The sequence below is a fragment of the Phacochoerus africanus genome, chromosome 3, assembly GCF_016906955.1.
Source record: "Phacochoerus africanus isolate WHEZ1 chromosome 3, ROS_Pafr_v1, whole genome shotgun sequence".
NCBI classification, from domain to species: domain Eukaryota; kingdom Metazoa; phylum Chordata; class Mammalia; order Artiodactyla; family Suidae; genus Phacochoerus; species Phacochoerus africanus.
In genome coordinates this window covers 166,713,231-166,736,046 of record NC_062546.1, presented here as the reverse complement: position 1 = coordinate 166,736,046, position 22,816 = coordinate 166,713,231, and the positions used below count along the sequence as shown (strand labels likewise).

The 22,816-nt window shown below is 43.3% G+C and overlaps 1 protein-coding gene across 7 annotated transcripts in view; it reads left to right on the top strand.

Annotated features, from left to right (window-relative positions):
* ANKRD44 (ankyrin repeat domain 44) overlaps positions 1-22,816 on the top strand; it is a 343,478-nt gene that overhangs the window by 517 nt on the left and 320,145 nt on the right. The gene's annotated exons all lie outside the window — the stretch shown is intronic.

The window sequence follows — 22,816 nt, the reverse complement described above, 5'->3', positions numbered from 1 at the left end:
GCGGGCCCGGGCTGGGCAGGGGGAGGGGAGGCTTGAGGTGCGCCTCCGGCGCTGCGCAGCTTGGGCTCCGCCAGCCCGTGCGGGCCGAGAGGAGGCTGGTCCGCGCCGCCGGCAGGAGGACCGTGGATGGAGAGGGAAAAGGGATCACAGCCTGCGGACCCCTTTCCAAGCTAAGCCGTAGACCCGCCCTGACAGCGATTCTTGTGTGGTCGGGCTGTCTTTATCCTTTTGACATGACATTTTGACTTCCTCTTTAGTAACCCAGAGGCAGTGTGTGCGTGGTGCGCGATGGGGACTCTTGGAGACCGCGCTCTGGGCCCTGGCCGGGCTCTCCCAGGAGGAGAAGTCCGGTCCGGGGCTCCCTTCTCAGGTAGTGGGCTACCCTCTGTGTGTGTTCATCAGTTTTGTTGCTTTCCAGCTGAGACACCGCACAGGGCAGCCCTGGAGTCCTGGATCGGAGAGGTGGGGTTTATTGCTGACTCGCCTGACAGTCCTTGCTGCGGGTCTGTGGAATGGAAATACCCTGCCTTTGCGGACTGTGCTGCTCTGAGGACCTTGACACTCACAGGCGCCCAAGCAAGTTGCATGACAAAACTCTGCAGCTTCTTCCACGAAAGAAGTAAACAGCTTGCTTTTTTCTTCTTCTGCTGTTTACTCATACATGGTGGAACGAACATTGTTTTGTGGTCCTAATAGGCGGAGAGGCAGTCTTGACTTTGACACACGCGGTCGAACATGCCAGTCCTTGGTGTTAAACATCTTCCTAAGTGGGTTGCATCTGGTGCCTCGCCGTTCTCAGTTTATGTCCTAAGTCAGAACCCCTGCGACTTAAATGTGATCCATCACCACAGTGGTTTGCTCTCCTGCCTTCAGATTCAAAGTTTTGCTTTGTTTTCCATAAGTATTTACAGGCTTTTAAAATTTTCTTTTTGTGGGGGAGGGATCACTTAAGATTTATGTTATCCTTAAATTTAGCAGGAGGAGCAGCTGGTAATCTTGATGAATCTACTTGTTCCCATTGGTTCCAGAGCATTTAAAAGTGTAAATTGATATTCGTTTAGGCTTCCCTCCACCTTCTGGGCACATACTTTGACAACTGTTAGACATTTGCTTGTTTTAAATCTTCCAGTTTTAGTCGGCTTTGGTCTTGTCATCTTTGCCAGTGCAAGTTACTGTGCTTCTCTGTTAATTCCTCAGTCTTCAAAGTATAAAAAGTGCTTCTCATAGGCTTTATTGTCATTGTCATGTACACAGAAGAATTTCATGTGGAATTTTGGAGCTGGAAGGGATGCCAACGATGATCTTCACCCAATTTCTTCATTTTTTTAAATGGAGAAACTGAAGTCTAGAGAAGGGAAGCCTGTCTTCCCGAGGACCCAGCTGTTGAGCTGTAGGAGATGTACCCCGTCTCCTGCTTTGCAGGCTTCTGTGCTTTCTGCTAAAGGTTAAGACACCTCTGTCTTCTCACTGGATGTGTTCAAAGGCTGCCAAGAAGGCATCATCTCCTCGATCAAGATCAACACCTGCGAGAAGTGTATTACTTGGTTTTAGAAAGAAAGGAAGTCATTCTCCAGGACTTACCAGAGTAGGACTTACAAAGATGTTTTTCTCTTAAGTGTTTCTGAATATATCCCTACCCTTCCCCTCAAACTCGTAACTATGATGAGAAAGAGTAGTGTAACCTTCATTTGGTTCCTGACACATGAAAGGAATCAAAGAGAGTCTAAGATTCGAGAGCATCTAAACATTGCCAGCCTGTCTTAGGGCAAAGGTGGAGGGAGGCTGGATGAGGAAGGTCTGGGTAGGGTGGGGTGGAGTGGTAAGCAGCTACGGTTTTTGTGAGACTTAGGTCCAGGAAGTATGTGGTCTTTCTTGCCTTATATAGTCTTACCTTTCAATTTGAAAATCTAAATTCTTAGAAGCCTGTTCCTAACCTCACCAGAGGCTTAAAAACCCTTTGCTTAAACCTCTACTGCAGAAGTGTTGCTCCACCATGATGGGAAGGGAGCCACCTGCTTCGAATCAGGGACTGATAGAATTTGTAGAAGAATGCCTAGCTCTCTGCTCAGCTGTTTGTAAAGCAACAATTTGTTAATTCCCCGGTATCTGTTTAATGCCCTGTTTGCAAGGGGAATCTTGTTTTTACTAGGTTTCTTGGATTTGTAGTTTGAGGAAACATCTTTGCTATCAATAACCTGAATCACTAATTGTCTTGTTTGTCTTTTGAGTTTTTTTTATTCATTAATTTTTTTTTTTTTGCCTTTTAGGGCTGCACCCTCGGCATATGGAAATTCCCAAGCTAGGGGTTGAATCAGAGCTACAGCTGCTGGCCTCCACCACAGCCACAGCAACATGGGATCTGAGCCGCATCTGTTAGCAACACCACAGCTCATGGCAAGCTCTTTAACCTACTGAAAGGGGCCGGGGTTCAAACCCACATCCTCATGGATACTAGTTGGATTCGATTCCCCTGAGCCACAATGGGAACTCCCTGAGTTTTATTATTTTTTTAAAAAAAATTGATTGAACATTGATTTATAGCATTACATAAGTTTCCTGTGTACTTTGAAAGAAGATGATGTTTTCTGTCCTGCTGCTGAAACTGGGTGCAGGAGCTTGCTGGGTGATGGCAGTCACCAGGTCTACCCTCACTCCTGGGCTGACATCTCAGTCATGCAGGGGGAGGAAAATGCGTTTTTCTAACTCTGTTTTGGGAGAGTAAAAAGAAAGGGGGAAGGCAAGAGTGGTTTTTCAGTTTTTTTTTTCTTTTTTTCTTTTTTACTATGAAAAGGAACTGGGAGCTATTGCTGCAAACAAACTTGGCATTGAGCACTTCTGCATTTGTACCTATGTCTCTTCTGTTTTCCCCTTCACAGGGCACACATCATTTTTCTTGTAGTGCTAGGGGGACCAGTCATCCTGGTTTGCCAAAGACTGAGGGGTTTTTGAGGATATGGGACTTTTGGTGCTAAAACTGGGAAATTCTAGGCAAACCAGGACAAATGGGTCACCCTATTCAACCCAGAATGCACTCACTTGTGTAATTAACATAATGGTATAATTATTTCCTTGCAGCTGGACATTAGGAAGTTTGTTTATATTTTTGATAAAGTGAAGTAATTTAAATTGGGAAAGAAAATTCCATCATATCCAAATGTAATACATTTTGGTTTAGGATAGGTGTGAAATTCTTTGCAGTTTGATTTGATATTGAACTTTGGAGGGGGTGGTGCTGTTCTTTATGTCATATAATGAAGGCCCTTCTGTGAGTTTTTTTTTTTTTTTAATTTTATGGCTGTACCTGTGGCATATGGAAGTTCCCAGGCCACAAAATGAATTCTAGCTGCAGCTGCATCCTACATGGCAGTTGTGGCAACCCACTGCCACGGGCTGGGAATTGAACCTGTGCCTGTGCGATGACCAGAGCCACCATAGTCAGATTCTTTTTTTTTTTTTTTTGTCTTTTTGCCTTTTGAGGGCCACTCCCGTGGCATATGGAGGTTCCCAGGCTAGGGGTCGAATCAGAGCTGTAGCCACCAGCCTACACCACAGCCACAGCAACGCGGGATCTGAGCCGCCACGTCTGCGAACTACACTACAGCTCACAGCAATGCTGGATCCTCAACCCACTGAGCAAGGCCAGGGACTGAACCCGAAACCTCGTGATTCCTAGTCAGATTCTTAAGCCACTGTGCCATAATGGGAACTCTGGCACTGCCGTGATTTTAAGAGTGTCGCCATATCTTCAGCCTGCCCCCCCCAAAAAGGTTTTCAAAGTTATGAGACAAAATGATTAAGTTCTTTGAAATGTTCACTATTCTTACCTGAATTGCTGGTGACAGCAGAATGCCATCTCCATTTCAAGGGCTGCCTGCAGACAAACTCTTTCTGCAGGTGACCCTTTTTAGGGCTTCCTGCCTGGAGGCCTTCTGGTTTGGTGTCCTCTTGCCAAGTCCTAGCTCACACTTGAGTCACCCATCTCCTTGCCAAAGGCAGTGACTGGCAGCTGTGGCAGGGGCAAGAAACTAGAAATCCTAAGACTTTGAAAGCAGCATTTCTAGCCCATAGTGTGGGGCCTTGGGGCATGTTACATATTTTACTGGGCTGCCCTTGTCCTTTTGTGGCTCTCTGTGGTGCGGGGCTTACAGAAAACTCTATGTGCAGTTCTGCCAAAAGCAGGGAAAAAGGGAAAAGAAAGGCTTTATTCTTTGAACCCTTTTCTGGTTGGTTTGGGATCACGTGGCTTGGGGAGTGCACTTGAGGGCGGTGTTTCATGGCAGAGACCTAATAATGGCTTACATTATTGTGACCTTATTGCGTGCTGGGCCCTTGCCATGAATCATCTGTCTTAATCCTCAGAGCCATGCTAGAAGGTAGGTGGTGGTGTGATTCCTACTTTACAGATGAGAAAACAGGAATAAAGAGGCTAATTGACTTATTTAAGATCACACACCCAGTAAGTGATGGAGCTGAGTGTCCTAGCCTGGCAGTCTGATTGCGCAGGTGGGGCTCTAACCACAAGGCTATATATACTTTTAATAGTTGAAAGGGCAGTGCAGCCGTAGGACTCACAAATGCCTCCTCTTATTTCCCGGGATGTCACGAGGGGACCACTCCTGCAGTCCTCCTAGCTTGGGGGCTAGACCCAGTTCTGGCAGAGTCAGGAGCTGCTCTGAGGCCCTCTGCTCCTGCCAGACTTGTGCCTGGCTTATCTTCTTCGCCCCTCCAGCTCCCCATCCTGGAGAAGGATGTGTTGGTTGATGGATTGGTGATTTTTTTTCCCCCTTGATCATTAACACATAAACTGTGGAAAAATCAGAAAGCCAGATAAGCAAAAAGAAAAATAGTTAAAACCATCTGAAATCTCTCTACTCAGAGAGAGCTACTCTTTTTGTTTTGTTTTTTTTTTTTTAGAGCCCCACCTGCAGCATATGAAGTTCCCAGGCTACCGGTTGAATCAGAGCTGCAGCTGCCCGCCTTTGTCAGAGCCACAGCAACACGGGATCTGAGCTGCATCTATGACCTACACCACAGCTCATGGCAATGCCAGATCTTTAACCTACTAATGGAGGCTAGGGAAGAACCTGTGTCCTCATGGATACTAGTTGGGTTTGTTTCTTCTGAGCCACAACAGAAACTCCAGAGAATGCTACTCTTGACATCTTGATATATTTTCTTCCAGTCTTCTGTCTAGGTAACCAGGTAAAAGTTTTAAACATTCCACATGATAATAGCAGTATCTTTCTCTTGAGCATAAAAGTGATACCTCTGATGTCTAGATCAATGATTTTTCCAAATAAACTAAATTTATGCTTATTTTTGTCTTTTTCATCCAGGGCCGCACCCATGGCATATGCCACCGGCCTATACCACAGCCACAGCAACTCGGGATCCGAGCTGCGTCTGTGACTCACACCACAGCTCACGGCAATGCCGGATCCTTAACCCACTGAGCAAGGCCAGGGATCGAACCTGCAACCTCATGGTTCCTAGTCAGATTCGTTAACCACTGCGCCATGACAGGCACTCCTCTTTTTTCTTTTTCTCACATTATCCTCTACCATGTTCCATCACAAGTGACTAGATATAGTTCCCTGTGGTATACAGCGGGGTGGATGACCATATCATTTTTATCCAAACTGGGACACCTATGAGAATGATAGGGGGTACCATTAAATATGAAATTGAGGAAGCAGCTGGGAACCAGGACTGTCCCAGGTAAACCTGGACTGATGGTCACACCACATAAACTGTGTGCTCGCCTCAGGCTTGATAGTAACAGTGAACTAGTTTGACTAGTAATCTAGTCACTGTCTTTCCGGTCAGGTTTACACTGAAGCAGGTATTATAAAGATTGTTTCATGACTTTACACAAGGCCAGAGTTGGAGAATAGCTTCTTTCTCACATATCCACTCTGAGGAGTCAGTCAGGGTAGGTGGCAGGAGCAGTATGTCGGAAGCACTGTGGTTCTTGTAGCCGGAGATGGAGGCAAATATGCTGATTGATAATCAGTGTGTTCTGTGAGTATAAAATAAGGGAGAGGTGGCATATATTGTGTCTTAGCCAACCCTTGGCTGGTCAGTTGGTTTAACCTCTGCATGCCTCAGGTTCCTCTTTGAAAATGAAGAGGTTGGACTGGGTGCCTTTCCAGTGCCTGGGTCCCACCCTCTCCCTCGGCTACTCAGCCCCTCCATGACTGGTGGCCTGGTTGTTGTGGCTGTGGCGCTTGTATTTGCAGATGAACCCTAGTTTAGCTCCTCAGGTAACAATGTCAAATAGTTAACTTCTGGTTCCAGAAGAGGGTTTTAAGCAATGTCAATAATTTAGGAACTGATTCCTGCCCTGTCCCTCACTTTCATTTTATAGACAACCCAAGATTATCTAAGATTATTCACTGTATAGGTTACCAGGTTTATGGTTTGCTTGTTTTTGTTTTTTGCTTTTTGCTTTTTTTTTTTTAAGCACAGCATCTGCGGCATATGGAAGTTTCCGGGCTAGGGGTCGAATTGGAGCTGCAGCTGCTGGCCTACACCACAGCAACGTGGGATCTGAGCTACGTCTGTGACTTACACCAGGGCTCACAGCAATGCTGGATCCTTAACCCACTGAGCGAGGTCTGGGCTCAAACTCGCATCGTCATGGATACTAGTTGGGTTACTACCTCATGTATACTGCTGAGACACAACGGAAACTCGTAGGTTATCAGTTTTGTTGATTATCCCTTTTGTACCCTTTTGCCAACATCATTTTCACCCTCTGCTCTGCCATCAGAAGTTAAGGAAGCAGGTATTTTCTCTTATCAATGTTCATGCTTCTAAAAGAATTGGTAGCTCAAGAGGTTGAAATGTGTGATTCCTGACTCTTTATTATGATGATAGTCATTATTTTTAAGGATTCTTTCACTTGTCTCTCCTTTTGAAAACTGATTGTTAATCCGGCTAAGCAAAGAAGCACGCAGCCCATCTTTGGGCCATTTCAGGCTTTTTTGCATTTCTTGGTTTTCATTGTCCCTAATTCCTTCAGTCACACCCTCATGAGTCATAAGCACTCCGTGTAACTTTCTAAGGTCTCTGTAATACCAGGAGGCCATTTTGCCCCAAGGGGGTCCCCCACCCCAGTTTTTACTAAAATTAGATTTGCAAAAAGGTCTGAGGTGAACCCTAGACAGGCAACATTTAATCACAGTTCTAATCTGTTTCTAAAGGTTTCTGTGTTACATTGCTTTTGTTTTGCCTTCAGTTAATTTAAAAATAACACTTGGGGAGTTCCCTTCATGGCTCAGGGGTTAATGAACCTGACTAGGATCCATGAGGATGCAGGTTTGATCACAGGCCTTGCTCAGTGGGTTAAGGATACAGTGTTACCATGAGCTGTGGTGTAGGTTGCAGCCGAGGCTGGGATCTAGCGTTGCTGTGGCTGTGGTGTAGGCCAGTGGCTATAGCTCCGATTCAGCCTCTAGCCTGGGAACTTCCATATGGTGCAAGTGTGGCCCAAAGAAGAAAAAAACAAACAAACAAACAAAAAAAACAAAATTACAGTTGGTTCGGATTCTGAAGATCTGGATTCTACTCATGGTTCTTTTTTTAATAGTTGTGTAGCTTTGGGCAAGTCCTGGCCTGGCCTTAGTTTCTTTGTGAAATGGGAGTGAGTGGGTGGAGAGCTCTCTGAATGCTTTGAGCATGCTAAGAAAGTGACCTGGTATTTCAATGTCAACCTCTTCTCCACTCATGGAATCTGGTTTCAAAAAGTATCTGCCTTCCATGAACTTCTGTTTTTTGCCACAGTGTGATAGTGGCGGCTTTGGGTTTGACTAAGTCTGAGAAGCACACCCATGGTTCTGCCTAAGAGGCATGGGTTCTTTCTCCCCAGATACGATCTTCTAGGACGTCCAGGAGCTTGGTTTGGGGGGGGGGGGGGACACAGACCCCCTGGGGCTTTTTTCAGTGTGGCCTTTGAGACTCCCTTGAGCCTCTTGCAGGGCAGGGGGGACAAACTTGCAGACCCCATGTTTATTGAGAACTGTGGTGAGCTGGGGCCCGCATTAGCCTTCCTCAGAGGGGTTGCTTTAGCAAATAGCCTGGGTTCTCACCTTAATCCTGGTCTTACTCAACTCCACAATAACATCTGGGTCTACCAAGTCTGTTTCCCAGGCCTTGGCCCCACAGAGATTGGATGCTGTGGACACAGTGACCATAAACTTTCATTAGGAGGGAATTCCTACATGCAGTCAACAGCCACTTGTTGTGTAGCTTGTTTTGCTTGGGTATCTAAGACTGGCAGAGTGAAGAGAAAGGAAGTGAACCCAGGCAGGACAAGCGTCACAACAGAAATTGAGGCAGAAATTCAGGTCAGCTGAGGCAAATCAGCCAACCTGTTATTGTTCAACAGTGGCCAAGAGAGGGGGTACCTCTACTCCAGGGGCGAGCAGGATGGTTTATTGAGTTTGAGAATGAAAACATTAGAGTTAAAATTTATTTTCTCTTTCTTTTTTTTCTTTCTTTTTTTTTTTTTTGGTCTTTTTGCTATTTCTTGGGCCGCTCCCACGGCATGTGGAGGTTCCCAGGCTAGGGGTCGAATCAGAACCATGACCGCTTGTCTATACCACAGTCACGGCAATGCGGGATCCAAGCTACATCTGTGACCTACACCACAGCTCTTGGCAACACCAGATCCTTAACCCACTGAGTGAGGCCATGGATGAAACCTACATCTTCATGGATACTAGTCCTGTTCATTACTGCTGAGCCACAATGGGAAGTCGTATTTTTGTGTATTTTTTTAGTTGCTATTATATGCTAGGACTATAAAACCCTCTTAGCTCTACTTTCCACTTTTACCACCTTGGCCAAACCATCTCTTGGATTAGTGCACTGGTCTTCTGGTTGGTCTTCCCCATCCAGCCTGGGCCCCTATTCTCTAGTCACCATAGCTGCTAGAGTGATGGATCTCAGATCCTATTGTTTCCCAACTCAAAGCCTTCTTGTCTCAGACAGAGCAAAAGCTAATGTTTTCGAGTGGCTGCCTGCCCCCCTCCACTCTGCGCTCACCTGTGCAGCTGTGGCTCTTCTGGTCTATCCTTGGCTCCAGCACAGGCCTCCTCACTGTTCAGGGAACGTGCCAGGTGCACTGCTGCCCAGGCCCCAAGCTTCCTGCTTCCTGTGAGGCTCTTCCTCTGCACAGCCCACCTTCACTTCTCTCAGATCCTTCCTGAAGAATACCTTCTCAGTGAGTTCTTCTCTGGCTACTCTAGTTAAAATGCCCACTCCACATGTTTCTTGCTCCTTTTTCTGTCTTTTCTCCATAGTACATATCCTTTATACCATATGTTTTATCTTTTTTTTTTTTTAAGACAAAAACTTATGTGTAGGAGAGCTACAAGTAACAGGGTAAAAAATATATTTTTTTCATTCCCTTCTGTGTCTTCAAAATTTAGTGTAAGGCACACAGTGAATGCTCAATAGATATTTGTTAAGTGCATGAAATATGTAGATATGTGTATATGTTCACGTTCAAATGTTTTTACTCATGAGGTGCTCAAAGAAGAAATTTTGGAAAAACTTATGTAAACGTCTTTCATCTGTACACTGGGATATTGGATTTCCATTCAAACAAAATTCAGAGAACATTTTTGGCCCCCATCAAAAAGATAAAAGATCACTTTTGTCTCTTTTTTTTTTGGTTGTTTATCTTCTTTTTTGCAGTTGGAGTGGAGGAGTCCCCATTGTGCTGCAGTAGGTTAAGAATCCGACTGTGGCAGCTCAGGTTGCTGTGGAGGCGTGGGTTCAATCCCTGGCCTGGAAACTTCCACATGCCCCATCTCTTGGGGTGGTGATGGGTTACCGTTGTAGTTAATTCTGAACAAATTCCATTTCTTCTCAGGGGAAGTATCAGTGTGACACTAGGGAAAGGGACCCTACATTTTTAGGGAAGGGACAGTTGCACCTGTGGCTCTAAGTGTATCTTCTGGGTATTCAAGCAACCAAGGAGTATTTAAGGAACTCCATCTCCATGGCAGTGACTGCTGGAGTCCTCTACTCCCTCCTCTTTCCACAAATATAAGAACAGATAAGAATACGCACAATAAAATAGAAATCAGACAGAGAATCGGTAAGGAGGAGACAAGACAATACTCATGCTTTATGGGGTTTAATCCTAACGACATTTCTGTGAAAGAGTGGCTGTTAATCCATTTTGCAGATGATAAAAATGAGAATTAAGAAGTTAAGTAATTGAGAGATTAAGTGATCTATTCAGGGTCACATGACTGCAGAGTCACATTTGGACAAGCTTGATTCCCAGAGGCACATTCTTAGCCAGCGTGCTTCTGGCCTCCTGACATAGTTGTATCATCATGAGGGACCCTTCTCATGGAGCTCAAGGTCTCATTAGTGATGATCTTGAATGCCTTGTATGTGGAATCCCCTCCTTGAGTCTTTATTGAATGCATGTGGTATATGAAACAGCTCTCACACCAGCTATAGTGCAGGTTTAGATCGTATTTTAGGCTACCAATTAGGGACTACAGGAGTCTAGAGATAGGCAGAGTTATTAAAGGCCTCAGGGAATTGGATGGAGTCGTGCTGATCCTTGAGGAAGGGAATGGTTCAGGCAGCAAATGGGGGTGGAAGGCATCCCAGGCGAGTGACGTGCCATATGCCTGTCAAGTAGCCTGAGGACTGAATTTATTGAAGCATTGGGTTCATGCGAGAAGGCAAAAATGCAAAAGGAAGAAACAGCAAACTTGGTAGGAGAGGTGTTTGTATATAAACAGATCTTTCTCACTTGAGTTCTTCTGAGAAGTACTACCTGTTCTCTCCTAGAAAAGTAAATTAATGAGTTTGTATCTGGACAGAGCTCATTGTTCCCATTTTTTGCTTAGGCGCGATCTTTTAAAAACTAACGTGTACCCCCCGTTTTTTCAAAAAGTACAAAAGCATAAATAAGGTGTTAGCTTATGGGTCCTTCTGTCTCCATGACATCCTCTACTCAAATAGAATGTTGCATGTATTACTTGTCATGGTAACATTTTGTGGACATTTATCCTGGATTAGCATGGACTTCGTTGAAAGAGGCTGGACAGTCTTCATGGTGCAGAACATTGGCAGAATAATGTGGTAGATCTGGAGATGGCCTTTTTTTTTTTTTTATTTTCCCACTGTACAGCAAAGGGATCAAGTTATCCTTACATGTATACATTACAATTACATTTTTTTTCCCACCCTTTGTTCTGTTGCAACATGAGTATCTAGACAAAGTTCTCAATGCTATTCAGCAGGATCTCCTTGTAAATCTATTCTAAGTTGTGTCTGATAAGCCCAAGCTCCCGATCCCTCCCACTCCCTCCCCCTCCCATCAGGCAGCCACAAGTCTCTTCTCCAAGTCCATGATTTTCTTTTCTAAGGAGATGTTCCTTTGTGCTGGATATTAGATTCCAGTTATGAGTGATATCATATGGTATTTGTCTTTGTCTTTCTGACTCATTTCACTCAGTATGAGATTTTCTAGTTCCATCCATGTTGCTGCAAATGGCATATGCCATTCTTTTTAATGGCTGAGTAGTATTCCATTGTGTATATAGACCACCTCTTCTGAATCCAATCATCTGTCGATGGACATTTGGGTTGTTTCCATGTTCTGGCTGTTGTGAATAGGGCTGCAATGAACATGCGGGTGCACGTGTCTCTTTTAAGTAGAGTTTTGTCTGGATATATGCCAAGAGTGGGATTGCGGGGTCATATGGAAGTTCTGTGTGTAGATTTCTAAGGTATCTCCAAACTGTTCTCCATAGTGGCTGTACCAGTTTCCATTCCCACCAACAGTGCAGGAGGGTTCCCTTTTCTCCACACCCCCTCCAGCACTTGTTACTTGTGGATTTATTAATGATGGCCACTCTGACTGGTGTGAGGTGGTATCTCATGGTAGTTTTGATTTGCATTTCTCTAAAAAACCTTGTGTTTTAAATTAAAAAAAGTTATTTAAAAATGCAGACTGTGGGAAGTCTACAGTGACAACAAAAAGATCACATTTCTTAAGAGAAAACCAATTGTGAGGAAAAATATAGAATCGATGCAGAAATATATAGAATAAATATATAGAATAAATGGAAGATTAATTGGATTCTGAAGTTTTCCTGATTGCCTAGCAGTTTAAGGATCTGGCATTGTCACGGCTGTGGTGTGGGTTCAGTCCCTGGCCTAGTAACTTTTAAATGCCATGGGCATGAACACTCCTCCCCCCGCTGCAAAAAAACAAAATAAAAAAACAAATCCACTTCTAAGAGACAATTGAAGAATTTGGATACTGACTGGCTATTTGATGACTTAGTATGAATATGGTGTGGTTATGTTTTAAAAGAGAGTCCTTATCTTACAAAACAAGAAAACCCCCCTCCAAACCTTAGCATTTGCTCAGGGCACCTAAATATTTTAGTGACTCACTTTTTTTTTGGAAACTGTTTCTCTTTCTTTTTACTTCTTCCTGTTCCTTTTGTGCCCCTTCTGAGTTCTTTACTCTCACTTGATGGAATATCTTCCTTCAGTAGAGTTCTTAGAATTCTTTTTGACTGATTGTTGGAAAAGCACAGGATTCTGGTAGTTTGGTTGCCTAAAGAAATACGCTTCTGAGTAAGTTTTGAGGTTCACCCATCTATTGACTTAGTCTAAGTGGCCCTTGTGACTCATGTCAGATGTTTGAGTATCTGCCTTAAAATCACATCGTGTGTGTGTATCGTGTGTGTGTGTGAAAGATCTGGATTTGGTTGTCCTTATAAACTCTTTCAGGTAAGGTTCTTCCGGGGGAATATAGGTATTAGAGTTGCCAAAAATAATTTTGTTACATGAACTTTTTTACCCTGTTTCTATTTAACCTGGGTAGTTTTTAGAGACAGCAACTTCTGTTTATTTATAAGGTCTCAATTTTAATGGCCCCTGCAGCCTCACCTCTCTCCTTATCTGAACAGGAAGTGGGTGTTGGTCGTTGCCCTCAGAGATTTCAGTGTTGCTTTAAGGCATGCTGAAGTAGCTTCTCATATTCCCACAAGTGAGAAAATCTTTCCATAGCCTTCTTAATGGAGTCCAGATTTAAGAATAGGCTATAAGCTTGAGAAATGGTCTCCTGCAGCTGAGTAAATGATATTGGCATGAGTAACTTAGAAGCCAAGAGAATAGGGTTTTAGGTGCTTTGGCGCCTCAGCATAGTTATGTCTTGGGGGCCTGCGAGGTGAGTGTAACATTGAGTTGTTAATGCTCCATTTCTTTGCAGCCAAGAAAAAATAGTCTTGTTTTGAGGAGCTCTGACTTTAGCAAGGCGTCTTCCATCAAGATTCCAGGGTGCTTTCTTACTGTATTTATAGTATTTTAAAATATTGTGGCATTTTGGCTAACAATTTCCAGAAGTAGTGCATGGAGTGGCATAGTTAAGAGAGTACTGAAGTTGAGAATAGTGAGGACTGGTCTATAGGCACATTTCTGCTCCTAAGTAGCTGTGTCAGGTTTCCTGTGACACACGGCTTTTGTCGATTATAAGGTGGGGATAATACTACTTGCTTGATGGGAAAGTTGTGATAATCAAGGGGAAGAGTCTTTGTCCGGAAAGTGTTCCATGATAGACACTCAGGAAACAGTCCTTGAATAGCTGGTTGGTGCCTCATTTGTCAAAGGGACTAGTTCTCTAGGGTCAATTTCAGCTCTAAGAGAATATGATTTTAAATATTTTTTTAAGTTTATGCCCATTTATCTGGCCTTCCTTCTAACTTAAAAAACATTGGTTGAAAGTATGTGTTTATTTTTGTCTGAATCGCCATCCTTAGGTTTGAATTGTAGCCTTTTGGGTCCCCTGCAACTTGAGGAGGTGTATTTTTCTTTCATTTCCTTTTTAACAAATCAGTTGTCTTAGTTTATTTGCCTGAAAAATTTTATGTTCAGATTGATCTAGGAGAATAACTGTGTGTTGAGAAAATCCTGAGGAGTTTTAGGTTGTCACAAAGAACTGAAAATTACTTAGAAGAACTCCACTTCCTCTTCACAGAAGTATAAAACGATGTCTTTTTGAGGAAGTGTGTAAGAACAAAATAGTTGATAGAGCAATCTTCATAAACAATCATCACGGCAGAATTTCTGAAAAATGTTGGTGTAAAACTTCAAGCCTTGAATGAATATATAACAGGATAGAAAGCCATGAATTTATCTGAAAATGTGATTTAAAAAGTCAGATGACAAGTATCCTTTGTAAAAAGTCACCTTAATTTGGAGTCTTTTTTTTTTTTTTTTTTCCCCCTCTTCAAACTACAGAGTGCTATTTAAAGAGGAGGTAAGTTAAAGACCATTGAATACATGGGTGTGTTTTAATTCTAAAGGATCTTTTAGTTTGAGATATACCCAGTTAAGGCGTAGGGAGAAGTTAAAAGGGTCATGGGAAAACAAAAATGAGACTTGCTTCCAAGAAGAAAAAAGTGTAGACTAAAGAAAGAAAAAGAGGAGGAGAGAAACATTTAAAAAACGAGAGAGAAAGAGAAGGAAGTAGGAGTGAGAAGGTTGACCTTCTTTCTTTTTTTGTTTTTTTGGTTTTTAGGGCCTCACCCACAGCATATGGAGGTTCCCAGGCTAGGAGTCAAATCAGAGCTACAGCTGCCGGCCTACACCACAGCTACAGCAACGCCAGATCTGAGCTGCATCTACCACCTATGCTACAGCTTTTGGCAATGCCGGATCCTTAACCACTGAGAGAGGCCAGGGATCGAACCTGCATCCTCATGGATCCTAGTCAGGTTCATTAACTGCTGAGCCACGACAGGAGCTCCCTTACTCTATATTTTAAAGTAATTTTTAGCATTGATAACTGTTTAGCCACACTGACTCTTATTTCTTAGAGTTCCTTTTTTTTGTTCTTTGTCTTTTTGCCATTTCTTGGGCCGCTCCCACAGCATATGGAGGTTCCCAGGCTAGGGGTCTAATCAAAGCTGTAGCTGCCAGCCTACATCAGAGCCACAGCAACGTGGGATCTAAGCTGCGTCTGCGACCTACACTACAGCTCATGGCAATGCCGGATCCTTAACCCACAGAGCAAGGCCAGGGATTGAACCCGCAACCTCATAGTTCCTAGTCGGATTTGTTAACTGCTGAGCCACGATGGGAACTCCTGTTAGGGTTCTAATCAGAGTAACCAAAGAGGAGCTTTTTCTTCAGCTGTGAAAGAAGTGGCCAGAGTTGTGTACCCAGAAGACTGAAAAGAATCAGGCTGATGGGTTATCTGGCTCATCCTTTGGGTGCTTGCTGCTGATTGAGCATTTGTTTTGCATAGTGGGCAGGCAGGTATTGAAGGCTCCTGCAACTAGTGCCTGGTTTCCTGTGACATCTCTGGTGTGAAGCACCCACTGCCCATCCATGCGAGTTGAAATTAGGAAGGACATTTCTTCATTGATGCTTTACCTTTTCAATTGGCCTTTCGGGAGGTTTTTTTTTTTTTTTTTTTTTTTTTTGTCTTTTTAGGGCCACACCTGCGACATATGGAGGTTCCCAGGCTAGGGGTCTAATCAGAGCTGTAGCTGCCTGCCTACACCATAGCCACAGCAATGCTGGATCCGAGCCGAGTCTGCCACCTACACCACAGCTCACGGCAACACCAGATCCTTAACTCATTGAGCAAGGCTAGGGATTGAACCCATGTCCTCATGGATACTAGTTGGGTTTGTTAACCACTGAGCCACGATGGGAACTCCCAGAGATCTAATTCTCACTTCTGTTTCTGCTGTAAATTGGCTAGGAGACCCCGGTGGTCATCACACCTCTCTGGGTCTCAGTTTCCCCTAAGGCTTGGCTGAGCTGGCAGTGACTCCAGTCTTTTATGGCTTTGACCCAGAAGCTGGCCAACCACTCTTTGTGCACAGACCAAATCCAGCCCCGCCGCCTGTTTACATGGCCTGTGAGCCAAGAAGAGTTTTTACATTTTAAATGGTTGAGAAAGATCAAAAGAACAATATTTTGACACACGTGAAAATTATATGACATTCAAATTTCAGTGTCCATAAATAAGACAGAACACAGCCCCCCTCATTTGTTTATGTACCGTCTGTGGCTGCTTTGGGCCACGAGAGCAGCGTTGTTGTGACAGAGCTTATATGGGCCACAAAGTCGAAAATATTTACTATCTGGCTCTTTGCAGAAAAAGTTTGCCAGCCCCAACCCGAGCACACACTTGGGGCCATACTCTGCAGAAATTGAGTGCTGTGCTCCTAAGGCCTTACTGTTACCTAACCTGAAATTTGATCTAGATTTAATTAGATTATGACAGGGAGTCTTGCCTTTATTATTTTCTCTAGGAGAAAGTAAGTAGAAGCTTAGTTAGCTTTCTTGGTATGCTTTTAATTAGAAAAAATTCTCTTTAAAACAATAGTTTGTTTGTACCCAGACTCTTTTTTTCTCCCTTTAGGAATTACTATAGAAAAGGAAGCCATGTGTTTATATTTTAAATCATTTGCCTTTTAAACCGGATTATTAAACTCCAGATGTGGACCCAGAAACAGTTAAAACGTGCTTTTGTGGCTCTCAAAGAGCCAAGATGGGGCAGGAGACCGTTACCTCTTATATTTGAGAGTGAAACAGAAATCTTAATATTTTGATTCCCGTGGTGTGCTAAAAATGCTATTTTTAGGTTTCTTTGAGTAAAGACACCAGATTAATGTGGGGGTGAAAATGGTTTTAATTTCTTGGAGCACTGATTTTAAACAAGGAAGAACATTTAAAAGATAAAACTGAATTATTACAAATGGAAATTATAAAATTCAGAAATAAATATCAATAGTATCTGCTTATCTAAATGTTCCTCACCATTCTGGAATTTCTCTCTGAAGCTAAGTCTGATAATCTGGGTGAGTTTGGGCGGGCGCGTGTGTATGTGTGTGTAGTTTCCAGTGTTCATATCCTTATACTTGTAAAGAGGATTTGCCTCCTACTCATGCCCTTCCAGAGTCATTGGAGTTTTTCTAAAACGCCTCCTAGGTCTGGAGTTCCTTTTGATCTTGCAAGGAGGGGGGCACCTTGAACTGGTTCATGAGCAGAAGGGAGGTCGATCAGCACATGTCATCTTTCTTGTAAAAGTTGGCTTCATGTTTCTCTTCTGATCCTGCAGAGGGGGAAAGTATGAAGACGGGAGGGGCTTGCTGATAAAGATTTGTAAAGAAATTCCTGTAGTGTTTAACTTTAGAAAACACTGACAGTGACTTCGTACCTAAGGCACGTGAGGACCTCTCACATTTGCTAACAGTATTATAAATCATCTGGGGGAGACAGGAAACAAAGCCTAGGATCCCCTTTTTTCAGAGGGAAAAACGGAGGCCGGTGGCTCTTCCTTGGCGGGTTGACTCTCCGTGGCAGTAGAGCCCCTGTTTTTCCCATCTCAGTCTGAGGTATGTTTCATTTGCCTGTCCTGTTCTTACATAGCCCTTGTAAAATCGTGTGTCATTTCTACAGTTATATTTAGGATAGAGCTTGAAACACTGTATAAACACCCCGGCACAGAATACTGAAGTCTGCTGCCTGATAATTATTCTGTGGTCCTAGTATCATATCTTCTGCCATATCCAGATTAGAATTGTGTCACCTGCTTCTAAATTGGTCTGGAAGAGGGAGCCCATTGTGTACAAGGCCAAAAGGATATTGCCTAATGGTTCCCCTTTGGGGGAAGAATTTTGTGGTATACAGAAGACCGTGCAACTTTATTTTTGTTTGAAAACACTTGTAACTGGGAAAAGTGCCGAAATACTAAGGCTTTCTTTCCCACGCCCTCACCTCCAAAGTACCTCCATGATGTGCTTTGTTTTCTTGTTTGCAAATTTCATGAGAAATATCTGAAATTGCCATCTGAAGGGAATGTTGGTCCCAGAACTGCTTAATCTTTAGACTTGTCTAAATACAGATGTAATTAATGAGTACTTTCATTTTCCTTCTTGCAGAGAAGGGGCGAGTTTCTTGGTTGAGCCTCTCACTTCTGGTTTTAAGCCATTTTTAGCTCCTTGAATAGCATGTGGCTTGGGAAGATGGGAGCTAAGCCATGTTATTTGCTCTTCAGTTCTGGGGGGAAATGTTGGCACCCCCACTTTTTAGTATGCAAGGCTCTGGTGAACCTAATTGTTGGTTGGCAGTAACTATTGAGGGAATGAATGATTTGGGGCCAGTTTCTGCTGTTGTGTTTTCTCCTCTCCTCCCATCCTTCCCAATTCCTTACTATTTACTTTCTTTCCTCCTCTTGAAATCATTAAAATGAAGCCAGGAAGGATAGGACGTGATTAGTTTTCTGTTATATAAATAGCCGTAGTGAAAGGATTGGTGGTGGAAAATCTTTCCAAGTTTTTGGCTGGATTTTTTTTTCTTGGTTATCTGTTAAATATGCATAATCAAGGATTGACTGATAGCTCAGTGTGACAGGACATGAACAGATCTGAAACAGCCTCCCTCCACTCTCCCACCAGTCAAGGAAATAGTACCAGAGGAAATGTTTGGTTATCTTTTTTTTTTTTTTTTTTTAACATTTGAGAGATTTTGGACGGCCTTTAACTGAGACAGTTCTTTAAAGATTTACACAGGAAGTCACTGTTAATGTGGGTGCTTGGTTTAAAGTACCAAGTTTATTTCGGCCCAAAGGAGGCAGAATAGGATTCCTACCACTGGTCCTGGGTGGACCAAAGGGAGGGCCAAGCAGGGCCATCAAATGATGCTCATAAGCAGCCCTGCAACATTTCCAAACAATTTGTCCAACTGTAATTCCCTCACACAATTTTTTAGATTAACATCTAAAGTTTTTTTAATCATAAAGTTAGAAAGATACAAAGGATCTGATACCTGATGATAATATAAATATTGACTTTTAAAATAAAAAAAGGTATACCATTGTTTAAAATGTATTCAGTGACACTGAAACACTGTTATGATTTGATATGGCCCATCATCACTTAAATGATACATGAGCCAGTGATAGTCAGAACTTTTACATTAATCCTTTTTCTCCTTGAATTCATACTTCCATTCCACTTCCTCACATAGAATTGCTTTTTTTTCTTTTTAGGGCCATACCCATGGCATATGGAAGTTTCCAGGCTAGGGAAATCAGAGCTGCAGCTGCCTGCCTATGCAAAAGCCGTGGCAACACGGGATCCGAGCTGTGTCTGTGACCAAAGCTTGAGGCAACGCTGGATCCTTAACCCACTGAGCGAGGCCAAGGATTGAATCCATGTCCTTGCAGAGACGATGCCGGGTCCTTAACCCACTGAGCCACAGTGGGAACTCCTAAATAAATTTCTGGATTGAGTTTTTCTGCATAATAAAACACTTTGTGGGAGTTTCCATCATGGCTCAGTGGTTAACGAATCCGATTAGGAACCATGAGGTTGTGGGTTTGGTTCCTGGCCTTGCACAATGGGTTAAGGATCCAGCGTTGCCGTGAGCTGTGGTGTAGGTCGCAGACAAGGCTTGGATCTGGCATTGCTGTGGCTCTGGCATAGGCTGGCAGCTACAGCTTGAATTGGACCCCTAACCTGGGAACCTCCATATGCTGTGGGTGCGGCCCTAGAAAAGACAAAAAAGGCAACACCCCCCCCAAAAAAACCCACTTTGTCAAAACATAAATATACTATAAAATTTTGATAAATTATTAAAAAATATGCAAAGTAAAACATTCTTGCTTGAAATGCCTTAATCTCTTGATAAGATTTTCTTTCTTAAGTTGGTTACCGTATTTGTGAGGTTACTTTTTGCTAGGGTAATACGAGATGTTTTTTAAGGGAAGTTCTCCTGACCTAAAGTGTTTTTAAAAAATTTTTTTTTCAATTAAAAGTATTATTGAAGTATAGTTGAGTTACAATGTTGTGTGACCTGCAGGTTTTTTTTTTTTTTTCCAGGGCTGCACGTGTGGCATATGAAAGTTCACAGGGTAGGGGTTACAGCTGCCAGCCTATGCCACAGCCATAGCAATGCCACATCTGAGCTGAGTCTGCAACCTACACCACAGATCATGGCAGTGCTGGATCCTTAACCCACTGAATGAGGCCAGGAATGGAACCCACATCTTCATGGATACTAGTTGGGTTCTTAACTCGCTGAACCACAAGGGGAACTCTGACCTGCAGTGTTTTGAATGTGCCCTTTCTGTGGCACTGGGATGTTTTCACACTTGGGGGCAGTTCCCTTGATCAGAATCATAATGGGTGAGAGGTGGGTCTACCTTTTGTCATGTGGGAGAAGATCAGCAAGAGAGATGTGGGAAAAAAGCAGCAGCCGGCCTTCTGAGCCACAGGCATTTGGAAGCTGAGGATGCGGACTGTGATTCCCACAGCCTCTGCCTGCGAACCTCTGACAAAGGCTTCATGTGCTCCAGGGGTGCAGGGCTCCTGCATGAAGGCACTGCTCTGGAGAGGCAACCCTGAAAGAGCTGATTTCATCATGGAGGGGGGACAACCTGCATTCCTTTGCCCCCTGGGGTCCCATCAGTTGGCCAGCTAGGTCACCAGGTCAGGTCACCTCAACTGTGAATGACATACAAGTCAACTCCCATAGGCAATATGGATCTCCTTTAAAAGCTTGTGCTTGCTGTTTGGAAAACCAGGCTCTTACGTTAAAACTTGAATTTTTGAAGGTCAGGTAGAGGGATAAGTCTTCACATATATTCTCACTTAAAAGATATTTAAAGATAATTCACCCAGATAGCATTTCTTTCATGATCTTTGAGCTTCCAAAAGACAATTCTAGTAAGTAGATCCTTGATGAAAAGTCAGTTGCATGTGCATGAATGTGTGGACAACTTATGTCTCTGACATGTGAGACTTTTATTTGATGCTTGGGAAGACTTCCTCTCACATGGGTTGAATCTGGTCTCTCTGTGCCTCCTCATATTCCACTCAGTGCAATAATTATCACGGGATGTTAGCAGTGGTGTTTCTCATTAAATTTTAAAACTTAATTAGAATTTGATGTCTTTGAAAGCTAATTTCTTATATTTAAAGTCCCAGATCCTGCTTTTATAACTGATTTTTGGCAAGCCGATTGCATGTGGCAGTACATTTGATGGCTGCTTTGGTCGGTTTGTCACTTTGGGGATTAGCCAACAAGTCCCCTGATTCCCTGAATTGAAAACAGAGATTATATCTGGGCAGTTACTTTACCAAAAATGAGGAGAAATAGCCAGACATAAAATTCAAAATGATGTATGGTTGTATGTGTATGTGGAATGGCACTAGTCTGGCTTTTCTGTGCAGTGTTTCTAAGCATCAAAAACGGTTCTTCAAAGAGAATGCTGGTGTCTGATGACTAGTGTTGCTGGTTCCTCTCTAGCTCATCTCTAGACCAAACAGAAACACACATCTTCTCTGCCAAGTATTCTGTGATGTCACAGGCAGGCCCTCCAGCACTCAGGCGGCTTTTCCTTACACTTTTCCTTTTGTGGCTGTAGGAGATTTAACCTCTTCCTCAACTGTTCTACCCACGCCCCCTGACCCCTTTTCAGTTGGAGGATATATACTATTATTTTAGGCTATTTAGTAGTGTTAATTCTTGTTAAAACATAGATTTTATTTTTTAGAGCAGGTTTGGGTTTCACAGCAAAATTAAGCAGTAAGTACAAAGTTCCTTCTACTTCCAGCTCCCTACCTGCACAGCCTCACCTGCTCTTAACATCTGGAACCAGAGTGGTACATTTGGTACAATCCCTTAACCAGAAGTGACACATTTTGTCATTCAAAGTCCACAGTTTGTATTAGGGTTCACTCTTGGTATTTTACATTCTGTGGGTTTTGACAAATATTTAATGGCATATGTCCACCATTATAGTATCTCACAGAATAGTTTCACTTCCCTAAAAATCCTCTGTGCTTTACCCAGTCAGCCCTCATCCCTAACTCCTGGCAACCACTGGTCTTTTTATTACCTCTAGAGTTTTTCCTTCTCTGGAATGTCATATAGTTGGATAGATTCTTTTTCAAAGGGATATGATAGGATAAGAGAATGTTGGAACTTTAAGGGATCTTAGTTACCATTCTGTGGCCTTTTCATGCTTACCAAGGTTCCACACTTTTTGGCGCTCCTTTGTGTCACAGGGGGTTAAGGATCCAGCATTGTCACTGCAATGGCTTGGGCTGCTGTGGTGCGGATTTGACCCCTGACCCAGGAACTTCCCCATGCCTCAGGTGTGGCCAAGAACAAAGTTTTACAAGCAAAAGAGTACTTTAACATTTTTAAAATCAAATATTTCTGGAGAAGGATTAAAAAAAAAGGTCAGGGAGTTCCCGTCGTGGCATAGTGGTTAACAAATGTGACTAGGAACCATGAGGTTGCGGATTTCATCCCTGGCCTTGCTCAGTGGGTTAAGGATCCGGCGTTGCCGCGAGCTGTGGTGTAGGTCGCAGACTCGGCTCGGATCCCGCGTTGCTGTGGCTGTGGTGTAGACTGGCGGCTGTAGCTCCAATTAGACCCCTAGCCTGGGAACTTCCATATGCTGCGGGAGCAGCCCTAGAAAAGGCAAAAAAGACAAAAAAAAAAGAAAAAAGAAAAAAAGACATTTGGAAAAGAGTGTGTGCTTTAATAGTGTCATGGAGAACTTTTGTAGAGCAGCAGATGACTGTGTTGGCCAACCAGCCACAATGGCCAAGTGGAAGCGTTCTCGTCCTTGTGCCAAGTTGGCCAGCTTGCTCGCTTCCGCTGTGAATTGGGGTGGTAGCCCTATCAGACCCACCCAGAATTAGCTCAGGCATTTTGTGTGGGATCTGAAATTGTTGAATCACTTTCACTAGTGCTCTGTGATAAAACTGGCAAGCTTAAGTTTTGTCCTAGAAGT